Below are 24919 nucleotides of genomic sequence, written 5' to 3'. Positions count from 1 at the left end.
TACCAATATTGTGCATAACTATACAAACAAGGTGTCAAGCCAGATGTTGAGTTTTTAAGAAAGCTTTATAAGATAAAGCGTAACATCACAAAATCCTCAGTAATAATTAACAATAGTATTACATTGCAGGATCCAACCCTATACACAAGCAAATATGTAAGAAAACAGTGTACAGTGACCACATTATACGCTGGCCTGCACCATGAAGAACAAAATGCTCAATCATCATCGTCTTCATAGAACTCGTCCTCTGATTGCTCCATCTCTTCCTCTTCTTGTCCATGCTTTCCAGTGTCAAGGAGATCAACCAGTGAGGTTGGTAGGACTGGACCGCAGGACCACACTGGTTTCAAAACCCCTTTGGTCTTCAACCATCCCTGCCCCTCATCATAGGGTTTTGGGTTTTCCACAATAGCTTCATCAGCTCGCTTGTATAAGGCAATACGGTGATTCACGCATTGGATGTGTGGCTTCAGAGCAGAGTAGCATGTCGGGAAGGCGAGCCAGGTCAAGTTTAGATTTAGTAGTGAGTTTGTCATCCCTCCCTACCATTTTCCGCAGCAAGTTGGCACGGGCAACGTCCACTGAAGACTCACGACTCTGTCCATACAGCAGACAGATAAACTGCTCCAACTGCCTCATCACCTCAGCCTTTACATTCCAGTCATCACCAAGCTGACAAAATGCCTTGTGAAACCTGGGATTCTTCTCCAGCTTTTTCAGGGGCCCCACCTTCCCCTTCCCTTTGAAGGCACTGGTGCAGTCTTCTCCACTGAACACATAGAATCCCAATCCTCACTGATTAGGTCTTTCTGTAGGAATTTCAATAGCTTCTCAAAGCGATAATTTGAGTTCTCATGCCCATTCAGTTTCAATTGTTCGAAATAGAACAAACGTATGGAAGATAGCTCTAGGACCTCTTTTGGTTGCATGACATGAGTTTGAATGTGTTCCAGTACTGAGACAAATGCTTTATCATGGGCATTCTGTTTGGTATCCTTTGTTCTTTTGGCTCTGTGAGTTCCACGCTCATAGTTGAAGAATGCTATATGGAAGGATTTAAAGCATGAAGGGTGGTGTTTGGCCTCACGAGCAAAGGGGTCTTTGCCTTTCACCTGTCTATGGACGAGTTTGACCCATTTTCTCTGCCCTTGATTCAATTTGCTCCCATGCATTTGTTTTGTTCCTATAAGATGAGAAGAACTGAGGTCTCTCTGTTTTGTGATGACTACCTTTGATCACAACCTTTTCACAAAAAATGCACTCTGGTGGGAAGATGGGACCAGACGACAATCTATGAGGCGAGCGATGCCTCTCTGAGGTTGACGGTTCTGATTCTGTATTATCTCTGAGGCGATGAAGGTTGGCAGTAAAGCACTGATAACAGTTCCGGTGGTACCCAACACTTTCCAGGCCATTAGGTAAAGTTGAAGGGATCTGGTCACAGACAGACTGCATACGATATGGAGACTCATATGATTGTTGGAGACGTTTGTCTCGGATCTTATGAAGTTGTTGTAGTTTTTCTGCAGCGGTTCCTTTTATTTTTGTGGGGGATGTAAAATGACCATGATCTGACATTGATGACACATGAAGGATGCATATAAGTGATTCACTTTTTTGTGCTTCAGGATTTAAACTTTTTTTTCCTTTATGCATGTTGGCTTAATGTCTATAACCACCACTGTTAAGAGAATTGAATAAGAAAAACTATTATCCAGTAGCTGATGTTATGGGTGCAACCATCTCATTTTACAATCATTGTTTGAAGCTAATATTTGTTTTAGTAGATGTACAAAAGATAAGATACCCTAAGAAGAAAAATATTTATACAATAACAATAATAATGTGATAACTATATTCAAGCAAGGAATATTACATAATGTGTAGTCCAAGTCAGTCATTATATTCCACATGTATACAGTAGCTGATTTTGCTTCTTACCTTGTTTGTTGGGAGAATGATGTAGAAGCCAAGGTATGTGGAGGAGGGAGAGTTTTAATTATATGTAATGATTAGATCAATGCACAACTGCTGTGCAGTCATAGTTAGCTCTGTGCTCAATAAGTTTGACCTGGGTCATGGATAATGTTAACCAGTCACACCTGGCCTGAGTCAAATTAATAATACATACATTGAAAGTACATTCATTTTCTTATGGAGGCACTGATTTGCACACATGCGTCCCACTGGAATATGTGGTCTTTTAAAGATCCTTGGCCCTCAAAACATAGGTTCAGACACCTTATTTGGTCATATAAGTGCAATATTGGAATAGATATATTGAAAATCGATGTTTCCATAATGGTGGCACTAATTTGCATATGAATAGTAGATGGGACATGTTGACAACTTTTTAACATAGCTCATCATTTTCAGCACCTTTTTTCCAATAAGGAAACACTGATTAGAAATATATATATATATATGTATGTATATATATATATATATATATATATATATATATATATATATATATATATATATATATATATATATACATTCTACTTCTGGAAAGCTACTTACCGAATCTCCTATTTTCTCCGATTTGAGGTATAGTGCAGAACTTTGGCTATAGAAAGAGCAATTTTCAAGCCAGAAAGGTCATCTTGGGCTCAAATTGAAGCGTAGGGACATGGGAAGTTGTCTATATACAGATGAGGCAGTGATATCCCCCATAAAGTGCTGGTAATTAATAATCCTTGTTGTTATTTGTCAAGCGGACAGTATATTTGTTTGTGTTTCTGGGGTTGATGTTGGTCATATTTAAAAATACAGTTGTGGCAAGTCCTAAAATCCTATTCCGCTACTTACCCCTATGTCCCAGGATACTCCATGCCAAATTTCAGACTTCCATGTCTATTAATGTAATTTTAGTGAATTAATATTTGCCATAACACTATTTCGCTAGAGCCCCAAAAATGGGTTTTGGGGGGTTTTGGAGTAGATGGGACATTCTAACAACTTCTTAACATAGCTCATCATTTTCAGCACATTTTTTCCTCTAAAAAACACTGATTATAAATATATCTCCGGGGGGTGCACTGAACCCCCTCCGAGGGACTGTACTAATTGCTTTGACCTCTTCAGCATCCCTGACCTGAGTAAGTGCTTGTGGGTGTGCAGGAGCGGCTTTGATTCATGAAAGTGTGTCCCAGTTGCTGCGCTGCTTTGTGGTTGCTTTTGTAGCGCAGAGCATTGCAACAGATTATAGGCTCCCTGCGGATTAATAGCGAGTTAAGAAAACGAAGAATTTCTTTTTTTCTTTTGCACGGCCATGTTGCGCCTATACAGTAAAACGTAATTGTGACCTGGAAAATGTAAACAAGGCAGTGATGAAATCCTCAGAAATCAAGCAAGTGTGTCTCAGATGTGACGGTTAAAAATATCAACTGGAAAAGTGGATTATCAATAGACGGAGAGACACTGGTGTTTAATTTCCAGCATATCTGGGGCCGTTGTAATTATGGAGTGGAAATGCTGGTTAATTAAGATGAAGTTGATCTCATGAATGGAAAAGAAACGTTTCCTGTCCTCTGGGACTGAAAACGATCCTTGTTCCCTCTTTGTTCCTGCAGCACCATGAATCAAGCGCTCTTGGCTGCGACCAGCAGGAACGCTCAGTCGCGCTAAAGTGTGCCAGTGTGTTTAAATTCTCGCCTGACCATTTAGTACACGGTTGGAAAGATTTTACAACATTTCCATGATTTACTCTCGTCTGTAATCCTGTCCCTGTTGTTGCAACATAAAACTAAAATTTCAGCTTTAAAATCTTCTGAATCTTACTTGTCCACCGTTCTAACAACCCAAGATCCGATTGCAGTTAGAGTTGATCACTCTGAGAGACTCTGGTTCCGTCGCACCTGTGGTCACTTGCAGCAGGAGACGGTAAACAGAATCAACTGAGGCAATTGAATTTAACTCCCTGCGTCAATCAAAGCAGGGCGCTAAGTCTTTAAACCGTTTATCCTCAGAGCTTCAGGCCTCATGGCCCTCTTTGCACTTGGTCATTTCATGCGTTTTTCGTATTCCGATCGGCAAAAAACACATGAAGTAACCAAGTGCAAACAGTCCAAATCCGTTTTGTCATCCGAATACCAAAACCACCTCTGGAAGTGGTTTTGGTATTCGCATCGCATAAAAACGCATTCGTCATGGACGTGCGAACAGAATGCGAGCTCAGTCCACATTAAGGACCGCCTACTCCACTCACCTCTCGGTCGGCGCCCCACCTCCCTGCGTCGTCATTATAAAGTTACAAACAAGAAGCCAAAACAAATTGTTTTTGTTAGACTCGTTTATTAGCATGCTAATAAATTTCACTCCGCATTAGCGTATTTTGTCAGTGGAGCAGCGGTCGCAGTTTCCCACATATGAGGTTAAATGTGCGACGTTGCATCCAAAAATTTGCCAGCCACTGTTGATCCGAAAATGAAGTCGTCACCACTCTGTCCCACCAGTCGTTACTCCTCGTTCGGATCCATACGAGCTGCAGTAACATTTAAAACCAGTGTAATGGGTGTAATGCGATCACAAATGGCACGCTCGAGACGCATGTTAATGCTACGTGCGAACAGATGCTTCGAGATCCGTTCTCGTGATCCAATCCCCCAAAACAGTTACAAGTGACCAAGTGCAAACAGGGCCATTAATTATTTAAAACACACACACACACACACACACACACACACACAGACACACACACACACACACACACACTGGTTGTGTTGTTACATGTGTACAGGGAGAGATCATTGCATATGCTGAGGATTGGGAGACTTGCCAAGTCCAGCTCGGACAAGAGGAGACTTTGGGGTGAACTCTGACCTCCAGGGGACGTCAACTCTCAGTTGATGGTGGCTGCTGCGCTCTCACTTGGATAAAGTGGTGTGTCGTTCAAAAACAGCTTTTACAGCCGATGCTGGTTCTCCAGCTGGGAGCTGCCTGCCTGCATGCAGTCCCACTTTAATTGTGGCCGTGTGGCAGACAGAGGTGGAAAACTCTCCCTTCAACTTTTCTTTTTTGCGTCAGAGCTCAAAGTGTTTTGTCATTAAGCGGCCGCTTTTTTCTCCCACTGCCCCAAATACCTTTGTGTCACAAGTGACAAGGCACATCGTAAAAACGTTGCAAAGTGTGCTTCCTGCGAGCCTTTGGAGACATCGATCCACGCACACAGCTTGGTACTTTGCTTTTACTTGCGTTTATTCTAATTTTATGTCCGCACTTGTCGTGATCGTCCCCAGGCCTCTGTGTGAGCAGTTTGTTGGAAAGAGTCTCCCTTTCAGTAGAAGTGCTCATTGGAAAGAAGGGCGGGGTTTTCTCTACAGCAGCACAACAAAAATCCAGGACATCCAATTTTAATGTCAAAGAACTGTTTCGGGGTTTCACCTGTGTTGGCATCACGTCAACATAACACCGGGGCAGCTAATGTTTGCACCTCTGTTCTAATTTACTTGATGTAGACTTTTAAACATTATAATAAGCAAAATGAGTCCTGGAGGTGCAAACTCGGTTAGCTGGGCATTCTGTTTGTTTTGCACTTGTGTGTGTGTGTGTGTGTGTGTGTGTGTGTGTGTGTGTGTGTGTGTGTGTGTGTGTGTGTGTGTGTACGGGCAATAAATAGCTCCTGCAGGCCAGTATGTAATTAAAACCCCTAAATTCCACACGGCTCCACCTCTGCAAGATGGCTCATGCATTAATCTGGTGTATTTCTGTGGTTTATTGATGCCTCAGTGTTTTCATGAGATGAGTTAGTTAGTGAGTGCCCCCCAATCAACTTAAACAAAGAAGAGTCTGGGCCTTGGATGAATAGAGTTTCTGTGGAAGTTGGGAAAAAAAAATCCTCACTGCAACTTTTTAATTAGTCAGTCAATTCAAATGCAAAAAGTAAATGTTCCAAAAGCCTCCCTGCCGGTGACTGGACCCAGTGAGAGCAGCATGCTGCCACTTCAGCGCCCATCAGGGAGGGAAAGGCCGTCGGAGAGCTTCCTGGCTCACATTGACTTCACATAGGACTGATGTCCAAGCCAACACAGTGATAGATGAACAAGTTGGTCCAGAAATATGATTAACTGTTGCTGTTTTGGTTCTATTTTTAACCAGAGTGCATAGTTAAAGTGCAATGCTTTCGCCCAAAGGGCTTTAGTTGAGCTGGTTCACATGGCAAAGCAGAGAGTTTCCTATCTACCAAGAACTTACGTGAACAACTTCTGCTTACAGCTGGAGCCTGAAGGCCCTGTTTGCACTTGGTCATTTCATGCGTTTTTCGTATTCCGATCGGCAAAAAACACATGAAGTAACCAAGTGCAAACAGTCCAAATCCGTTTTGTCATCCGAATACCAAAACCACCTTGGGAGGTGGATTTGGTATATAGAGTATATAGACTTGTTTATTAGGATGCTAATAAATTTCACTTCGCATTAGCGTATTTTGTCAGTGGAGCAGCGGTCGCAGTTTCCCACATATGAGATTAAATGTGCGACGTTCGAGATCCGTTCTCGTGATCCAATCCCCCAAAACAGTTACGAGTGACCAAGTGCAAACAGGGCCTTAGTCTGATTACAGAATGTGACTCAAATGCTGGTGACCCCAAGGCTGATGTGACAGCAGAAAGGCCAATCCATTAACCCGAATGGACGAGAACATATTTTATGGACATTAGACTGTTGTGTGCATCAAAACATAATTTCAAGAAATTATAAAAATGGAAACTATAGAATAAAAAAAAAAAACATCCAATGATCTAAATACCGAAAAGGGAGAGTTGGAGGGTAGGAGGGGGTCTCTCACAACGTCGATAAGCACTGAAACAATTCATTTTCTTAGTACTTGTGCTCACTGGACGACTTCAGTGACCCTCGTCTTTTGACTCTTGTTAATACGTATTTGTGTTTCGCTGATGTGCTGCAGGACCGACAGTAGGCAGCGCTGCTCCAACTGCACATTAGTCCTTGACAACTCACGGCTGATACAGTAAGCAAAAGATTTTTTTTCCACTTTATTCATTACAGGAATGCAGAAAATACAGCAGCATCATGGCACTGCGTCACCAGTGAGCCCGACATGGCACAACCCTCTGACCTGTGAAGGGCCTGAGTATGTATTTATGCAGGACGCAGTGGAAGTGCAATCTATAGCAATAGGTCTTTCGCCCTTGGGTTAGACTGGCTCTCTGGGGTCAGGCTCAGCCCCAATTATTGTATTATATATTAGTTCAGCTGCACTGTTAGTTCTGCGACTGCACAGAACGTTAGGCTGCTTTGTGTCAAATCACCTCCCTAAAATTTTGGATGCAAGCGACGTTTACAGAGCAGAGACGTTACTGTTAATAAACACTGGGAAAATATGTGTCAATCAGCAACCTTTCGAAAAAGGGTGTTCGAACTTTATTTATTTATTTTTTTTCTAAGCTGGCTGTCGTGGTTCCATCGTGACTGGTGGAATGTGAGTGGAGCCAAACATCTGCCAGAATCAAATTTATTGTTGAGTTGAGGTTAAAGGTATCTTAAAATCAAGATCGAAATTGATTTTGTTTGAAGAAGTTGACCAATAAATCTTTTTTTCAACCTTCAACAGATCATGTTGTGCATCTGACAGTTTTATCTGACGCAAGGCATCAAAAATCTTTTAACGACCATGAAACAGATTCCTTAAAAAGTGAGTCTGTTCACAGCAGCTTTCCGGTTTTTTATTTGTCCCTGATAATTGTAAAATTATTATTTTTTTTAATGAAAAAAAAAAAAGCATTTGTTGATAATTTTGCAAAAATAATCTGGACTGAATTGACAAGAGGTCTTGCATGAGCATCTGGATAATTTTCAACAGCTTTGGTACTCTCAATAATGTAGTTTCTTTTTCTTTTTCAATTGGAGAATGACTAAACTAAATTGGTGATAGTTATGACCACAGAGCCATGATTGAATGCTTAGACTTGTAACAAGCAATTTTATTTGCAATATTCTTATTTTTCTCTGTCCTAAAAACATACTGACCAGTGACCCCCAAAAGCAAGGTACTCATAAAACAATGTCCAATTGGCTGCTGTGTCTGCCGGGGCTTTGCTGTCCGCTGCCCAGCGTCGCTGCTGTGTTCCGCTGCCGTCAGGGGCGACTACTTGGCTGAGTTTGGGTCCGCTGACGTGTCGCTTCAACCGGCCATATGTGCGGTTTATGTGCGTGCGTGTGTATGGTAAAGCGTGTTCAGTAATTTCGGCATAAATTTGAGACGTTAGTTTATGCAATTGTTTAATTAGAATGTCACTTTCTTTTGTCTTTTGGCAGTTTATTATTATTGTTTATTTTGGTTTGAATTTAGTTGACTTGCCCAATAATAATATTAAGTTCAGTTCATTTATTTGTTTCTTTGATTTCTTACCTGAGCACTCATTTGTTTCTTTCTTTCTTTCAGTTGTTGGAGATGGGTGGTGGTGTTGCTGGTGTCCAGAGAAGTATGTTTTTCTTTCAGGGTGTGTGTGCGTGTGCCACGTATGCTGGGTGATTTTCTTTGGATTAGTTTTATTTTGGATTTCCTGACCCTGGCACCAGTCCACACACTCGACTCTAACCCTCATTTGAGTTTCTTCTTTTGTTCATTTTGTTCCCCTTTTTGTGAATGAAGGAAACTGACTTTTTAGTGTCCTTTTTTTGTCCGTTGAAATTATTTTTTTCATTCGAATCGAAATACTTTTTTACCCTCGTCACATTAGAATTTTTGAAGTCTCTGTTTTCCAGGACTTGTATGAATTTGTTATTTCCGTGATCCCACTGCCGTTCAGGATGCCTTTGTTTTGGTTTACATTGTTTTTGAGGTTTTAACCCAACAACAGCTGTGTTTTACCTGGTTGTCACAGGAATGCCAATCATTTCTTTTATTTTGTCTAATAACGAGCAACTGCCTAATATAGAGCAACATTTGACAGAAAGACGCAGCTTTTGGTGACGTAGTTCCCTGTTGGTCACACAAGTGCCTATTGCTTCACTCTTGATCCTAATGCATGATAGTCTTTGTTAGCGTGTCACTGCTGTCTGACAGACCAGCAAAATACAACATTAAATGAGACAAGTAACAAAAGTGACACAGTCATAGTTGAATTTTTTGCACTACATAAAGGTTCACTCCACTTAAAAACCCTCAACCGCTATCACCAACAGAGATACAAGTTCAAAGGCAGTATTTCATCTGCAGCATTGAAAAAAAAAGTCTGGATTTCAAGATAAAGGATCCCATTATATTGACAACAAGAAATCAAACCCAGTCTACCTTACTTGCACCCTACTGAAAAAGAGCATAGTGTAAAACACTGTCCTGTATTTATTCCCAATGATGAGTCATCAGGCCTTCGGAGGCTTCTGTGAAAACAAATAAACAGCAGGAAGTGGCATGTAACAAAATCCAATAAAAATAAATTTTTAGAGAAAATAAAGCAGCAAGTCATTGAACCAACCCTGTATGATGGTTTAACACTCCCCAGCAGTGTTGGGAACAGTTCACTTTCTTTGTGAATTAGTTAGTACTTACGAGTTGTGCACTGTTATTGACTGACTCACCACTAGAGACAACATTTCCTGGGGCATTGGCAATGGGACTCTCTAAGTTGGAATGTGTGGATCCAGGGTCACAGTTCTTCCCCTCTGCTGTGTCATGAAGCTCAGCTGACGGAGTGCATAAAGTTCTCATCCTCTGTGTGAAGGCAAAATTGTCCCGTTTAAGGCCCTCAATTTCTCCATTTTGTACTCTTCATTTTATATTAGTCACATTACAAAGATGAAATATTGACTACTCGACATCAAATGTGCATAAATAAGTAAATTATTGGTTGAGTAGCCCATTTACAGATAGACCAATATGTAGCACTGACGAGAGAGCTATCAATGGATATATCTACCTGTCTCAGACTTCCTGGGGTTTTTGCAATGGCATAGAAAGAACAAAGAGGGATTGGGAAAATCGAAATAAAGGCAAGAAGTATCCCAAAGGCATATCGCCACCAGGGGTATATGTAGGTGTCATCATACTTCAGAGCGCTGAACTTGACCAAAGACATGATCAATAATACCTAGAAAAACAAGAGTAATTGTAAAATAAAAATGAGTGGCTGTGTAAACTGTTTGATGGAGTTTTGCAGCATACCGACGACTTACACTGCTAACCAGTGGAGTGATGAACTTCCAACAATATTTCATATAGCAGGAGGGGTAGTACCCAATCATGTCGTTCAGTTTGTCATAGTAAAGATCCACACCTGACAGAAGGAATCACAAAAATGACACGCACAAAAAAAGAAATCACACCATCCTTAACACTTTACCAACAGATAATTCCATGACTGTAGCATGCCAAGGTTTGAATGTGTCCGTACATAGCGTAGAGTAAGAAAGTGCATAGTTCATCTGTGTACTTTTTGAGTTTTTTGACTGTGAAGCCTCCTTTGGTCAGAGCAGCTCCTGCTTTTCCGACTCACCAAACAGCCATGCCACAGTGATGACTTGCAAAATAAACAAACATAATATTGGAATCCCACTGCAAGCATAGTAATCAAACAGCAAAAACACATAAAGTCCTCCCTGCAGTGAATGAGACGACACGGACGGGGAGATTGACATGTCTGTTCTAATGTGGCGCAAAGCGAGGGACAAAAAAAGACTGACAGATTTTGACGAGGCCTCACTTCAGTCACCATCGTGAGGCCACCGCAGAAGCACACAGCACAGATGAATAGCAGGAGCACTTTACGACGGTGGCCAACGAAAAAGAAGGACGGGAACATGTCTGATATGGACGTCACCAGACCTTCCAGACAGACAAACTGGGGAAGAGAACAGTGGCGCTGTTAGCAAATTTCAGACGTATCTTGTAATTTGTTGTGTGTTTTTTCAAAAACAAATCAGTCAGTAGGCAGTTGACAGTAGTTGCATGCATCCAACCAAGATTTCTGTTTCGTGGTCACCATCCATTTTGGATGGTTGGATTTCACCAAAGGCAGCCATGAGCAGAGGCGACCTGCTCAACCACATTAGTAAGTAAGTAAGTAGGTAGGTAAGTGAGTGGGTAAGTAAGTAAATAAATAAAAATGAAAAAAATCTTAAAGGTCTAAAGATGCATACAATCATTTGCACACATTTTTTTTAAATGACCTTTGCAAAAATCTTTGTTGTCACACATATATAAAATCAATCAGCTCTCAGCAAAGACGCCATCCAGCGGGCCAGATCATATAATAACATGCTTTCAACAGATTTATTGTAGGAAACAATGCAGTGTACCTCACTGTCCAGGCCGAGGAAGATCACAATTAAAAAGAATAGGACAGCCTAGAGGTTGGGTAAAGGCATGGCAGCTACAGCTCGAGGGTAGGCCAAGAAAGCCAGACCTGGACCTGCCCCAAGCGTAGGAAGAGACACATTCAGAGTTTTGTATAGGAAAACCATCTGTAAATATTTTATTTGAATAATGTTGCACAAATGTTGCCAAAGCCTGAAAGCTCCAGAATGTACAGGTACTACCCAGAAAATTAGAATATCCTGAAAAGGTTGTTGTATTTCTGCAATTCAACTTAAAAGGTGAATTTGACATATTATATAAAGGAATAATATGCAAAGCAATACATTTCAAGTTTTTATTTCTTTGGATTTTGCTGATCAGGTCTTGCAGCTTAAAAAAAACCCCTCACATTTTATAATAATTTTCTGAGTTTGTGGGTTTGTGGTTTTAATAAGCTGGAAATCTTAATCAGCAAAGTTACAAAAAGGAACTGCTTGAGATGTCAATTTGTTGGTTTCATTTTGGCAATGTTGAATTGCCAAAATACTTGACATTCTAATTTTTCGGGTAGTACCTATATTTGGTGGCTCACTACCAGGACGCCACTCACTGTTTAGCAATTCAACTGGCAGGGAGGAAACATGGCTGGTCCAATTTGAATATTGTCCACCTATTGATCATCCAATTACTTTGCAAGTTTTTTTTTTTAATGGTCCAGCGTTTTTAAGAGGTTTCCAACGCACCTGATTCAGCCACCTTGGAGATGTCCACTCCCAACTCAAATGACATGAAGCCAAGGACGGAGAAGACGGCAAAACCGGCAAAAAAGCTGGTGAGACTATTGAGCATGCTCAGGTATATAGCATCTCTGTAATTGGAGAAGATTGTAATGTGTCAGGTCTCACAGCTCAAGGCGGAATTTAAAAACAGAACAACAAAGACAATGTTTTTACTTGTAGCAGTTGTTGTATTTGTTGTAGCTCCCCATGCCTGTCACGCAGCTTTCGCAGAGAGCATTTGAGAACAGCATCTGACTCCCAGTGTCCAGCCACACCTTCACAACAATGAAGGTGCAACAATCAATCATCTGCATCATCCCTGCATCAGTCATTATACAAAATCTCACCTGAGGATCAGCCAGACGACTTATGTCAGGGTAAAGATAGTAATGAATTCCGTTCAACGCTCCAGGGAGTGTCAAACCTCGAATCAGCATGACCAGCAGCAGGAGGTAAGGAAAGCTGGCCGTAAAGTAGACCACCTGAGCCGGAGAGGTACAACTTTAATGAGGGTAGATTTTGAAGTGAAAATCTATAAGAATGATTCGTGCAGTCGGTCATGTGAGCGCATCTCGGGCGTTATTCTTCAAAATAAAATGTGATCACGTTTCTGTTTGACTTAAGTTGTCAAGAGCAACGTGTAACGTCTGGGGCAACAAAAATGCGTGTGTACCTTCCCTGATGACTTGACGCCCTTAAAGACACAGAAGTAACAGATTATCCAGCTGAGCAGGAGACACCCAACCAGGTCCCAGCGCAAACCACCGACCACCTCAATCCCTGCGGACAAACCCAGGACTCTTCTCCTGTATGTGGAGATTCACGTTATATACGTGTGTCTGTGTATGTTTGTATGTATGTGTGTATGTTTCTTTTTAATAAACTGGAAACTTTTGAGTTAAACTTACTGCCAAAATTCTTTGACTGATGTTGTTGCATTTGCACTGACGTGGCCATTATATGACTCATTCAGATGGTGATCAATACAGTTTTCTTGCAGTGGATAAAAAAAAACAAAAAAACCCACAAAATTTAAAACGCCTGGCTATTTGTAACCACTGTTAAAACAACAATTTCTTTCTCCTGAATTTATAGTATGTTCTAGTTTTTTTTTTACCTGTGTTCCAGGTGTTGTTGCAGCTGACCCAAGGGAGAACAGTGTGGAAGGAGGAGAACAGGTAGAGAAATGCCCAGGCCAGGATGACAGGATGTAGTATGTCACCATATAAACAGCTATCACCTGAATGCCGTAGCCTATACCTTTCATCAAATATGAAATAAGGTGTTATCGCTTCAAAATATGTCCCGAGAACTTCTGGCAATGCTGCCATAGAAGTGTACCTTCCATTAAAGGACAAATTCTTCTCCAACATGTAACCACGCCCTGACCTGTCAACTGTCCCACGGATACCTCCAGGAAGAAGCCAGGGATTCCAAAGGACACCAGGAAAAACGTGTAGCGAAGCAAAAGAAGCTCCTGCAGGTGACAATTCAGCCACACAATGAACATAAAAGGAGAGAAATACAAACAGAAAGTGCAGCTATGCCACATTCATACATTTTTTACCACCTCCATTTTTAAAGCATAGATAGGGAAACCTCCAAACGTTGCCAAGGCCAATCATTTCTCCAGCTGTGGCCAAAATGAACTCCCTCTTGTTGGCCCACTGTCCTCTCTTCCGATACGTTGGCGAGGAATTAAGGGCACGACTGTCCTCCTTGATGGACTCTGGCTCTTCTTTGGGCTTCATCATAATTCTCACTATTCTGCAGTGGATGTGACTGTGTAGAATGATTGTGGTATAAGCAGGTTTGGACCAGTACAGCGATCGTCAAGTTTAAGAACCTGGAGGAAAACCATAGAGGTTGAAACTTTATAATACTACTACTACTACTACTACTACTACTACTACTACTACTACTAATAATAATAATAATAATAATAATAACTATCATTATTATTATTAGGCCCTGTCATGTAAAACTCAAAGAAAAAAAAATGTATTTGCAATATTGGACATTGGAGATATTTACTCATTTGTTGATTCATTTTTACTTGGTGAAAACTCTATTGGAGGTTTCTGGTGCTATTCTGCATGCCTCATGGTTTTCCACTGGAATGCTGTTGAGGTGTGCTCTCTCCACAAGCATGTGGAAAGGGCAGGGATCCCGGAACAGAGGTACACTCTATTACATTTGCAAATTAAAAATTTGCAATTGTAATAGAGTTTATATTTGATTAAAGTTGTGGTGGATAACGAGTTACGGTCCAAGCAACAAACATCCGCATGTGCCTTCCCTGCTAACTTGACACCCTTAAAGACACACCAGGAGCAGGTTATCCAGGTTAGCAGGAGGCATCCAGCCACATCCCAGCCCAGCACACACTTTCCTTTTTATTCAAAACAAACAAAGATAACAATATCCTGTATCTTCCTGCTGCTTAATACCAATAAAACTGAGGTCATTATATTTGGCTCGCGAGAGTAATGACCATGGGACCAATGGGACAGAGCCTTTGATGGACAAGGTGGTCTATTTGGTACTACACCCAGTTCTACTGTGAGGAACCTTGGAGTCACTTTTGATCAGGAACTGACCTTTAAATCTCATATACAGAATGTAGGGAGGTCAGCTTTCTTCCACTTAAGAAACATTGCCAAAATTAGATGTTTTTTGTCCTTCAAAGACGCAGAAAAGATAATCCATGCTTTTGTTACGTCTAGGCTAGATTACTGTAACTCGGTACTAGCAGGATGCCCAAATTCATCCCTTAGGACATTACAGTTAATCCAAAACTCTTTTTTTTATTTAGAATTGAATTTAAGATTCTAGTTTTAACTTACAAAGCTCTTCATTCTTAGGCTCCTTCTTATATTAGGGAACTAATTGAACTGTATCATCCTCCAAGAGCCCTCGCTCTGAGGATTCAGGACTTTTAGTTATCCCAAAGATTTCTAGAGTTAGGTCAGGAGGTAGGTGTTTCAGTTTCCTGGCACCTTTATTTTGGAATCATCTTCCAGCCTCTGTGAGGGGGGCAGACACAGAAGTAGACTTAAGACCTTCCTTTTCTTAAAGCTTATAGTTGGATTCCATCCACTGTCAGTTAAGCTGCTATAGGCTTACGCCGTGGAGGGAGATCTTTCGCTCCCGTTACAGGGATCGTTGCTCTGTGCAGGCGGAGCCTCTATCACTCTCCTCTCCCAATCAATCTTGGACTCTATCTACTCTGTCCAAACTAGCTCTCATTATGCTTTGTACAGTATGCTCGATATGCATGATACTGCCGCAGTCTCTGTGTCCCCGGCAGGTGATGACCACTGCGCCAGGAGCTGGATTGTGCTGTCCTGGGGGTCTTGCTGTCATCGCTTCGTCCCACCACCACGCTGAGGACCTAGACTTCTCCTATTGGCAGATTGCTCATTGAGATAGGCTCTTGCCTTCCAGAGCATGGACATTTACAGCCCTCGTGGACAGCAGCCTTGAATTATTTCCTATTCTTTGTATCTATATCCGTTTTGCGAATGGCTGGTTGGTGTATCTGTTTTTCACTCTGTCCTGTCTGCCAACCTGGCTCACTCTGCTCCTTTCTCTCTTTCTCTGTCTCTCATCTATTACTGTATTTCACCCCAACTACTCATAGGCAGATGATGGCCCTCTGGAGTCTGGTTCTGCCCTAGGTTTCTTCCCACAGGGGAGTTTTTCCCAGCCACTGTTGCATCTTGCTTGCTCCGGGGGCCCGGTTGGTTCTCTCTGATTGTATAAAGCGCTTTGAGACGCCTTTGGTTGTGATTTAGCGCTGTACAAATAAAGTTTTATTATTATTATTATTATTATTATTATTATTATTATTATTATTATTATTATTATTATTATTATTATCTTTGAGGTGGGGTCTTATAATTCTACATTGTTCAGAAATTACTGTCATTTTTTCCCCAAAAAGGATCATGGCATTGTTGACATGTTTTTCTCTCTGCAGAGTGGAATTTACATTTTCCTGCTATGTGACTATTATGCCGCCATCATGTTTTTTGCCATTGCTGAATCAGTCTGTATCGGATGGGTGTATGGTCAGAGCACAAATTATTATTATTTCTGTCTTAAAACAACAGCTGATGACAAACATTTTTCTCTTTGCACCACAGTAGTGGTGCATCATTCACTGTTTAGACTCATGCCTTGAGTGCAGAAAAGACACTGACTTGAAACCAACCTGTGTGTCAAAGGTGCTGATCGATTCTTCGAGAAACAATCAGCTATTAATGGCGATTTTTGTTTCTTTTTATGACCATAATGTGAATAAACAGATAGAACTATTTTCAATATGCTTGAATTTTTTGTTTACTTTTTCAAATAGATGGTAACCAACAAATGTTCAACATTATTCCAGCTAGGCCTTTTTTCCAGTGGGCGCTTACAACTGGGCATCTGCATGGCTCCAGGCCAGGGTGTTTTCATGTACAGCATTTACCTAATCCTGTCAGACTGTCCTAAGTTGACACACTCACAGGTGCAGGACTGTGTCGTAACAACATCTTAACAATGTTCTTCCTCAACTTGTTTCCTCCTTGGAGAAATGTTGATGTTGCAACCCTATTCACTAGACGGTGGTCTTTCAACACTGCATTGTTTGGTGGTGTAGTGACCCATAAGTGAAGGCCATCAGTTTGCCACTGACTAGATCTTCGAATGCTAAGAATGTGTGCAATGTGCTCAGGTATTGCTAACGGTCAATGAATGTGCACAATCCAACATTTTTTTTGGTTGCTTTTTTTCTGTTCAGGGCACTGACCAGAAAGAAAGAAGCTTCGTTCCACTGATTTCCATAGTGTGGCGCCTGCATGAGGGGCACAGCAAAGACATGCAGGTGTGAGAATGTATTTAAACAGACAGCTGATTTTGATTTGATGACAATGATAAGTTCTGCCTTGCTGGTGAGGTTTGTGAGGTCATATAACAACGGAAGCTCTTCGGTCAAACATATATACGTTTGCACAGTGGAGAAGGGACATACGGCAGACTTGCAACCGCACTTCCCCTATTAGTAACCCTCGGTACCCACACTATTTACAAGTCTGCAGTCGTCCGCTGAGCGCCAACGTAGAAACATCCCATTTCTTGAACAACGAAACACACAGCGCACAAATCAGGGTAAGAAATCTAGACCTGGTTAATGCACAGTTGTTGATCAGGAGAGCCTGTATACAGTTCCTGCAGGCTGTGATTTGTTCAGTTTAAGTTTAAACACTGGCATGGCTTAAAATCTGTAACATTTTCCTTGCCAGATTTGCTTTTGTCAAACAAAAATAAATCAAGGATCTTTGATTCATGTCTGTTTAACTTGTTTGAGCTCTTAGAACTTTTGCTTGATTGTAACAGCAAAATTCTTCTCTGGTCCTCTCTCAACTTGTACTTTAGTGGATTTGTGTGGGTTTTTTTTTTTTTTTTAATGTAAATCTTCTGCCCCGACGGTCTGGATGCTGTGCTCCTGTTTGAGCATCACAACGTCCCTACGTAGTGTTTGCCCATGCTGTAACCAAGCAATCTGCTTGTGGGAGGAGATCACAGCCACATACCCTCATGATCCTGTCTGGGGTTCCAACGTTCCCCAGGTCGAGAAACTCTGGAGTGCAGGCTCCTAGCAGACTCCTGTGTCTCTGGCAGGGCGTTGGCAAAGATATGTTCTGCATCGAGACATTGCATTATTGACTGGTGACATTTGCATTACTCACATGTCTTTTGGTGTCCAAGTTCTATGCTATCCAGAATGATGGCTCAAACTGTTGGTTAGTATGTCCAGGTTACACCGTGACACAACATCAATCTGTCTCCATCTCCACCTCTCTGCAAATATGAGGACTCTTCATCTCTGTATTCTGACTCTGGCTTCTCTGTGACCTGAGTGTAATCATTAGGACTGAGCTACTCCTCATAGTAACTGTAATGATATGCATGTAGACTCCTACCACGCTCAAAGACAGTGAGTTTTTTTTTTTTTTTGTCTTTGCCAACTTGAGGAGAACTTGACAGAGTTGTTGCTTGACAGGAAATGACATGTAATCCACATTTTTGCACACTTTTTGACTTTTAAAGGCTGCGGTCTTTCGATCAGCTGATAAACTGCCTATTTCAGTTAAATTGCTGTTTTTGCTAAATTGCCTGCTCAAAGGTTTTGGTCCCTTGCTCCCATTTCTTCTTTTTGCATTTTGAAGCTCTACCTAGAACCTTCTTTAGATCCAGCACTGCAAAATGCAAACTGTTGCAATTTCTTAACTAGTCTTGAGATTTTGACCAGGAGTGTATTTATAGTGTGTTTTATGTATTTATATAATGTCTGATCTGTTGTGATCTAGCTGATCTGCTCTATCTGTAGGTTTATTTTAATCGTTAGTCTTTCATTCAAAAATGAAGTCGGTCACTGATCATGTACTCTCTGTGTAATCTGTAGTGGACTTTATAGAGTTAGTTCAAATGAATTTTACTGTCATTTTGCTTGCTGTGATTAATGAACAATCAAAAGGGGGGAAGTGCGGTAGAACAAATTGCTGTAGGTTTAACTGACCTAAGAAAGACGCGACCTTTCCTGAACTATGGCCAATCTCTGCCTCTTATCTCTGAAAGAAGGAGGCTTGTCTCCTTCCGCCTGCTTCTGTAAACATCAAGCTCATTTGACAAGCTCAGGCAACGCCCAGGAGGCTGAGCATGCATATGTTTATCCAACACTATATAAGAGCTGTGCATGTTGTATTCTTTGAACATGACCGTTGGACACTTTTCTGATCCTGTGGCAATGTGTTACAATTCTATAGAGAACAATGTTTTTGGGCAGCATGATCAGCACTGTCATTTATTACGTCTGTCAATTTGTTACGCAGCATTTTTTAAATAACTTTTTGCTCTGCGAGTGGCCTTCACGAGCCCCCAATGCATCAGCGCTTCCTTCGTTCACGATATATTTTTTGCCACTAGAAGGCGCACACAGTCCACCAGAAACAAGTTGACGTTCGGTCACACCACTGCACTACCGCCCTGATGCCAGATAAATTCTCCCCTCTCCTCCTTCCTTCTCCTTCCACCCGACAGAGGAAGAGTTCAGAGCGCAGGGTCGCTGGTAGGGTGAGAGTGGGCGGGGTCAGCGCGAGTGCCGCCAGTCACATTAGTTCAGCAGCAGCAGCAGCAGCAGCAGCTTTATAAACTGGAGGAGTCATCTCTGTCATGAACAAGTGCAGAACCTCTGGGCGGTTTGTTCCAGCTAATTAGCTCATTCACACAACAAACCTCTCTGACTCACACACATGCAAATCAGGCGCACAGCAGGCATCACTCATGTCTGCTTGCAAAGTCAGTCAAAAATATAGGAAGTGACATGTGCCACACCGGGAACACTAATTTATGATAATAACATTTTTTTTAAATATAATTTACAAAGCTGAGGAGTGATTCAGTTCGTACAGTTTTAGAATCACATTTAATTGCTTTATTCTTTATTATAAAACAAACCACTATAAGGGATGAGCCCCTCGGTGAACCTTGTGACCCCCGACCCCCTAATGACCTTACACACCAGCCAAATGTTTTCTCCTGACTGATTAAAGCTGAGAGCAATGTCGGGATGTGGAAGTGATTCCTTCAATCAGGGCGTCTTGGAGTCAGTCACAGAAAACAGTGCGTACAGGGCTGCTTTCTGACTGTGTTGCGCTGACTCCGCAAATAGAGATTTATTTCCTGGCATTTAGCAGCCTTAGCTCGCAGCTCCTTGTGTCTGAAAGCATTACGACAAGAATCGGGCAGCATTAAGTCATCATTGACAAAAAAATTAATTTTGTTTTGCCGGAAGCAGCAGCCTCGTTTGAGAGGTCTTGCCCTCAAATCTCGCGGGAGGGAAGTTGTTGCAGGGTTTTTTTCCCTTTCCTGCTCACTCTATTACAGCTGGAGGAAATATTGAGCCGTCACTATGGACATAAAGTCTTTAGGGCAGTCACTCTTTGCAAACTTCCCCTCTCCAACTCTCAAGGTCCTTAGGGCCATCTTCCCTGTGGCAGCTGGTGTGAAAGGGGAAATGTTTAAAGGTCCCAAGCAAAATTCACTTCACCAATATTCAATAGCATTCTGCACTTCGCGCCTGATATCGAACTCCATTTCTAGCAATAAGAAAAATCCATCCTCTACTTCTGCTGCATTCTTCACTTTCAGAGAACATGTGCTAAGACACACAGTACTGGACTCCCTTTGTGATGTCAGTGAGGGTACAAACACCTTTTTTTCTTTCTTTAGGAGGCTGTAAACCAGAGCTAAATAAGTTATTTTCTGGAAATCTAAGGAGAGCTTTGGATTATTCATTTTGTGAGGCTGCTCCACCGGAGTCTGGGACGAAGAATAAAGATGAGGATCTCGAAACCAGCTGAAATACTGCAGCGTGGCTGCTGGTGATGAACCTGCAGAAAATGAGCACGAAAATATGTGGTTCTCCTCGGTGTCGGAGAGCTTACAGTTCATCTGTGCAATTTTTCTGTTTCACTTTGCTCTAAGCCCTCATAACGTTGCAGACGGCAGCTGTGATAAATCCACTTTACCTGCACACACACACACACACACACATGCGCTCGCGCTCAGACACAGGCGCAGGCGGTGACTAGCTGGTGAGCATTAGCAGCGATGGAGGCAGATATTTCCCACAGGAGTTGGAGCCCAAAAAACAAAGATGAAAGGGAGCGAGATCAGATCAGGTGGCCGGGATGAATTATAATGATGCAGCTGAATTGTGTTTGATATTGATATTCAACAGATGTCTGCCCAATATCCGTCCTGAAACTTGGGCACAGACATGAAAATGCAGCTCGCCTATCGTCCTCATTAACCCTCCGCCACCTCGTGTCTGAATCACATGCGCACATTACACAAGCGCACTCGTTAAGGGGCATGAAGGGGAGCTGGCGCAGGAGGGCCCTCTGCCGCAGCGCAACACAGGTGTAGCCTCTGTACTGTGGCACGACACAGGACTGATAGATTTAGAAAATGTCCACAGAATATGGAATTTAGATGGACAATGTGCACTAAAAGGTTCTCCAGAGCAATAGCAGGGCTCAGCGTTGGATGGTTGGGGACGGCTGGTCACACGATGCTCGACTGGAATTTGCATGACAGTGTTAATTAAATAGCAAAAGTCCAATAAAACGGATGTGTCTTGTTTTACAAATTTTACAGTTCCCTGAGTGGCCGGGTCACATGACTCGGAAGCCGCTGAAGACAAATGGAAAGAAACCTCACAAGGTTAGCTTACATAGATAATTAATCACACGCACGCACGCACGCACGCACGCACGCACGCACGCACGCACGCACGCAGCCTCCCAAAGTGACCTGCCAAAACTGGTGCTCTGTTTAACCTTCCACAGAAGCAGGTGACCACAGCAGGATCCGAGTGGGCATATGAACACCAGGTGTTATCACTAACCTGGGAGAGGTATCACTGACCTTTGTGACATCACACAGGGCCACACTTTTTTTCTGAAATGCATGCTCGAGCATGAACTTCGGAATTTCCTTTTCGAAATGTTGTTGCAGGAAATGAGGCCTTTAGGGGCGAGAGAGTTGGAGGGAAGGAGTTTGCAAAGAGTGACTGCCCGAAAGGCTTCAATTTCCATGGTGACGGCTCAATGTTTTTGCAACAGAGTGAACAATTTGGTGTTATTCATCTAAACCAAGATTCTCCATACCTAAGAAACCCAAGTGCTAACCCTCTGCTTGTAATCATGCCGATGGACAGCTGGAAATAACCATCATGCCTCCTGATTGGTGAATTGTATTTGGAAAATTTTAAAGTGTGTCATTTCAGGTTCATCCTGCATGTCAGTGTCCAGAGATCGTCATTAACACACACACACACACACACACACACACATACACACACACACACATACACACACACTTTAAGTATCCCATGGTGCTTGACGTGCCTGGGGTGCTAACACACCACACAGCAGCAGCCTCTGCTGACTTCTGCTCAGCCGAGGAGATAATATTCATGCTTGAGTAGAACCTTAAGTGGAGGCTGCTGCTGCTGCTGCTGCTTCTGCTGCAGCTGCTGCTGCTGCTGCTGCAGCTGCTGCTTCTGCTGCAGCTGCTGCTGCTGCCGCCTGACTCACATCAGTTGCCACCATGTGGAGGGGTGAAGGAATATTCCAAGCGACTAGTACTTGCAGTTTTTCACTCCAAATAAGGGTCGTCAAGAAGGAACAAAACCACCTCCGAACAATTACCCCACCTGTTGGGGAGGAAAGAGCAGTGCAGCCACAGTCATCTGGAGGTCAGTAGCCAGCAGGTAGACGCCGATGAACAGTGACATAGGACCTGATTTACTAAGACCCAACATAGGAGGCGCTAAACTGCTTGCGCAAGCTGATGGAGTACGCGTCTTGTTGGTTTGCGTGTGGATGGTGATTCACTAAGAGCGCATGCGCAATAGTGGGCAAGAACGGCCCATTTAAATGAGGAAGTTGCGACCGCTCCGCTTCCCGCCAGAGAGAATATAGGACTGCAGAGCGACTGCAAGAGACACGATTGCAGCCACGCAACTGTATCCAGGACCTTACAGTGTGACAGAAGGTGAGAATTGTTGCCTTTGATGCGCACGTTCTATTGGGGCCAGTGTTATAGAATGCCGGTCAGCGCTGCATCTGGACTGACAGTATACGTCACTGGCACGAGGAATTAAAATAATTAATTAAGGGGGAAAAATAAAAAAATGTAAAAAAAAGTTTTATTGTGCACAACATAAATATGTACAAAGTCGAACTAGTGCCGGCGGGCACTGACTCACACAGGGCCTGTTTGCACTTGGTCACTTGTAACTGTTTTGGGGGATTGGATCACGAGAACGGACCTCGAAGCGTGCCATTTGTGATCGCATTACACCCCCCCCCCCCCCCCCCCTGCCGAACCTATGCAAATGCAACATGCGTCATTTCCGTTTTTAACGACTGAGGGCAGTAAAGCGCAAAACCACGGCGAGTTTTACATGACAGCGAATAAGAATCAACTTCCTGTTTGCGGACTATATCAAGGCTGTGTCTCAAGTCAGGTTCTGCACCCTTGAGACCGAGTGTCCTCCGTCTGAAGGAAGCGTTCTTAGACTTCCCAGCCTAGAAGGACGGACCAAACCCCTCCTCCCCGGTCACCACTCGGGACGGTCTAGCCTTCGGTGTATTTCCTCGTTTCGTCACCGCCGTTCCCTCCGGCTGGCCAACCCCGGAAGTGACGTTTTTATAGTATCAAGCTAACCATTGGTTCGCCATCTAACGATGCCGTTGGAGGATCAAATAAGTAAAATCCTACGTTAAAAACTGGATACTTTACGTGAAACTTATATTTAAATTTACATGTTGTGTCTTAACCAGTACATGCCGCTAATTTCAGCTGACTTCCCAGGATCCTACGATGCTTTGCAGCAGCACGCAAAGCACCATGGGATACCTAAGTGCGTGAAGGATAGTAGCGGTGTATCCTTGGAATCGGCTAAAACTAGTGCGTATTTCCGAGGGCGCATTTTCAGCGTCCTAAGCACCCTTGGGAATCGGGACAAGCCTTCGTGCAGTGCGATGACGCAACTTCCTTTCAAAATGCGTACTTCAAGGATGCAGAACCTGAATTGAGACACAGCCAAGGTCACTCGTTTTAATTCTACTGCAGCTTGTATGGATCCGAACGAGGAGTAACGACTGGTGGGACAGAGTGGTGACGACTTTATTTTCGGATCAACAGTGGCTGGCAAATTTTTGGATGCAACGTCGCACATTTAACCTCATATGTGGGAAACTGCGACCGCTGCTCCACTGACAAAATACGCTAATGCAGAGTGAAATTTATTAGCATGCTAATAAACAAGTCTAACAAAAATGATTTGTTTTGGCTTCTTGTTTGTAACTTTATAATGACGACGCAGGGAGGTGGGGCGCCGACCAAGTACGTACACGGGAGACGTGAGTGGAGTAGGCGGTCCTTAATGTGGACTGAGCTGCATTCTGTTCGCACGTCCGTGACAAATGCGTTTTTATGCGAAGCGACTACCAAATCCACCTCGCGGTTTTGGTAGTCGGATGACAAAACGGATTTGGACTGTTTGCACTTGGTTACTTTGTGTGTTTTTTGCCGATCGGTACATCACATTCACCTTCTCAGTCGTCATGCAGTCCCTCCCTAGCAGATAGAGCAGGATGGAGGAGGGTTCTGCAATTCTTAACAGAAAAAATAAATAAATCTGGAATTGGGATTAAATTTATTTAAAAAGTGTGTTCTCTCTCAAAATTGTTAGCTACCCTTTGCTAACAATTTTGCAGCATTACATAGCACTCGATTTTGAGCCATCAGTGTGGAGCTCAGACTTTTTAGAAAATACACACACGAGAAACAAAGTCAATGTGTTGCCAAGAACAGAAGCAGCAGGCGCACGGTGTCTTTCACTCCCAGCCGTCCGTTATCTAATTTGTTACAGTCCTGTTTGATCGCGTCTGTGCTCCGTCTCGGGCTGATGAAAAACAATTGTCTGTATTAATTTTTTTTTTCTGCCTCCACTGTTTTACTCCTCCCCGCCTACCGTCCTGCGGCAGCCGAGTTGGCTGCGCTCGAGGCTGCTCGGGGATGTGAACGGCAGAAAATTAGCAAACACGCCAGAGCCAGTAATTGTTAAATTGCAGCAAATGGACCCCTTGCGAGTCGAGGAGGAGGCGCATGGGGGAGGGGGATGGTTTGCCTGCTCGCACAAACTCAAAAATCAACGCAGCTTAGCCGCAGCCCAGTTTATCTAAATTCCAATAGTGGGCTCAGTAATGGAAAAAAAACAGTGTAGAAATGCCATTTCAAATAGGCCCCTATGTAATCC

At 42.8% G+C, this 24919-nt stretch overlaps 1 pseudogene; it reads right to left on the bottom strand.

The window, feature by feature from the left end:
- Positions 1-218: 218 nt before the first annotated feature.
- Positions 219-13790, bottom strand: LOC142884283 (sodium- and chloride-dependent GABA transporter 2-like; annotated as a pseudogene).
- Positions 13791-24919: the final 11129 nt, after the last annotated feature.

The sequence above is a fragment of the Nelusetta ayraudi genome, unplaced genomic scaffold (genome assembly GCF_046127955.1).
Source record: "Nelusetta ayraudi isolate G7.1 ecotype Tasmania unplaced genomic scaffold, CSIRO-AGI_Nayr_v1 ptg000011l, whole genome shotgun sequence".
NCBI lineage: Eukaryota > Metazoa > Chordata > Actinopteri > Tetraodontiformes > Monacanthidae > Nelusetta > Nelusetta ayraudi.
This window is presented reverse-complemented; position numbering and strand designations above follow the sequence as displayed.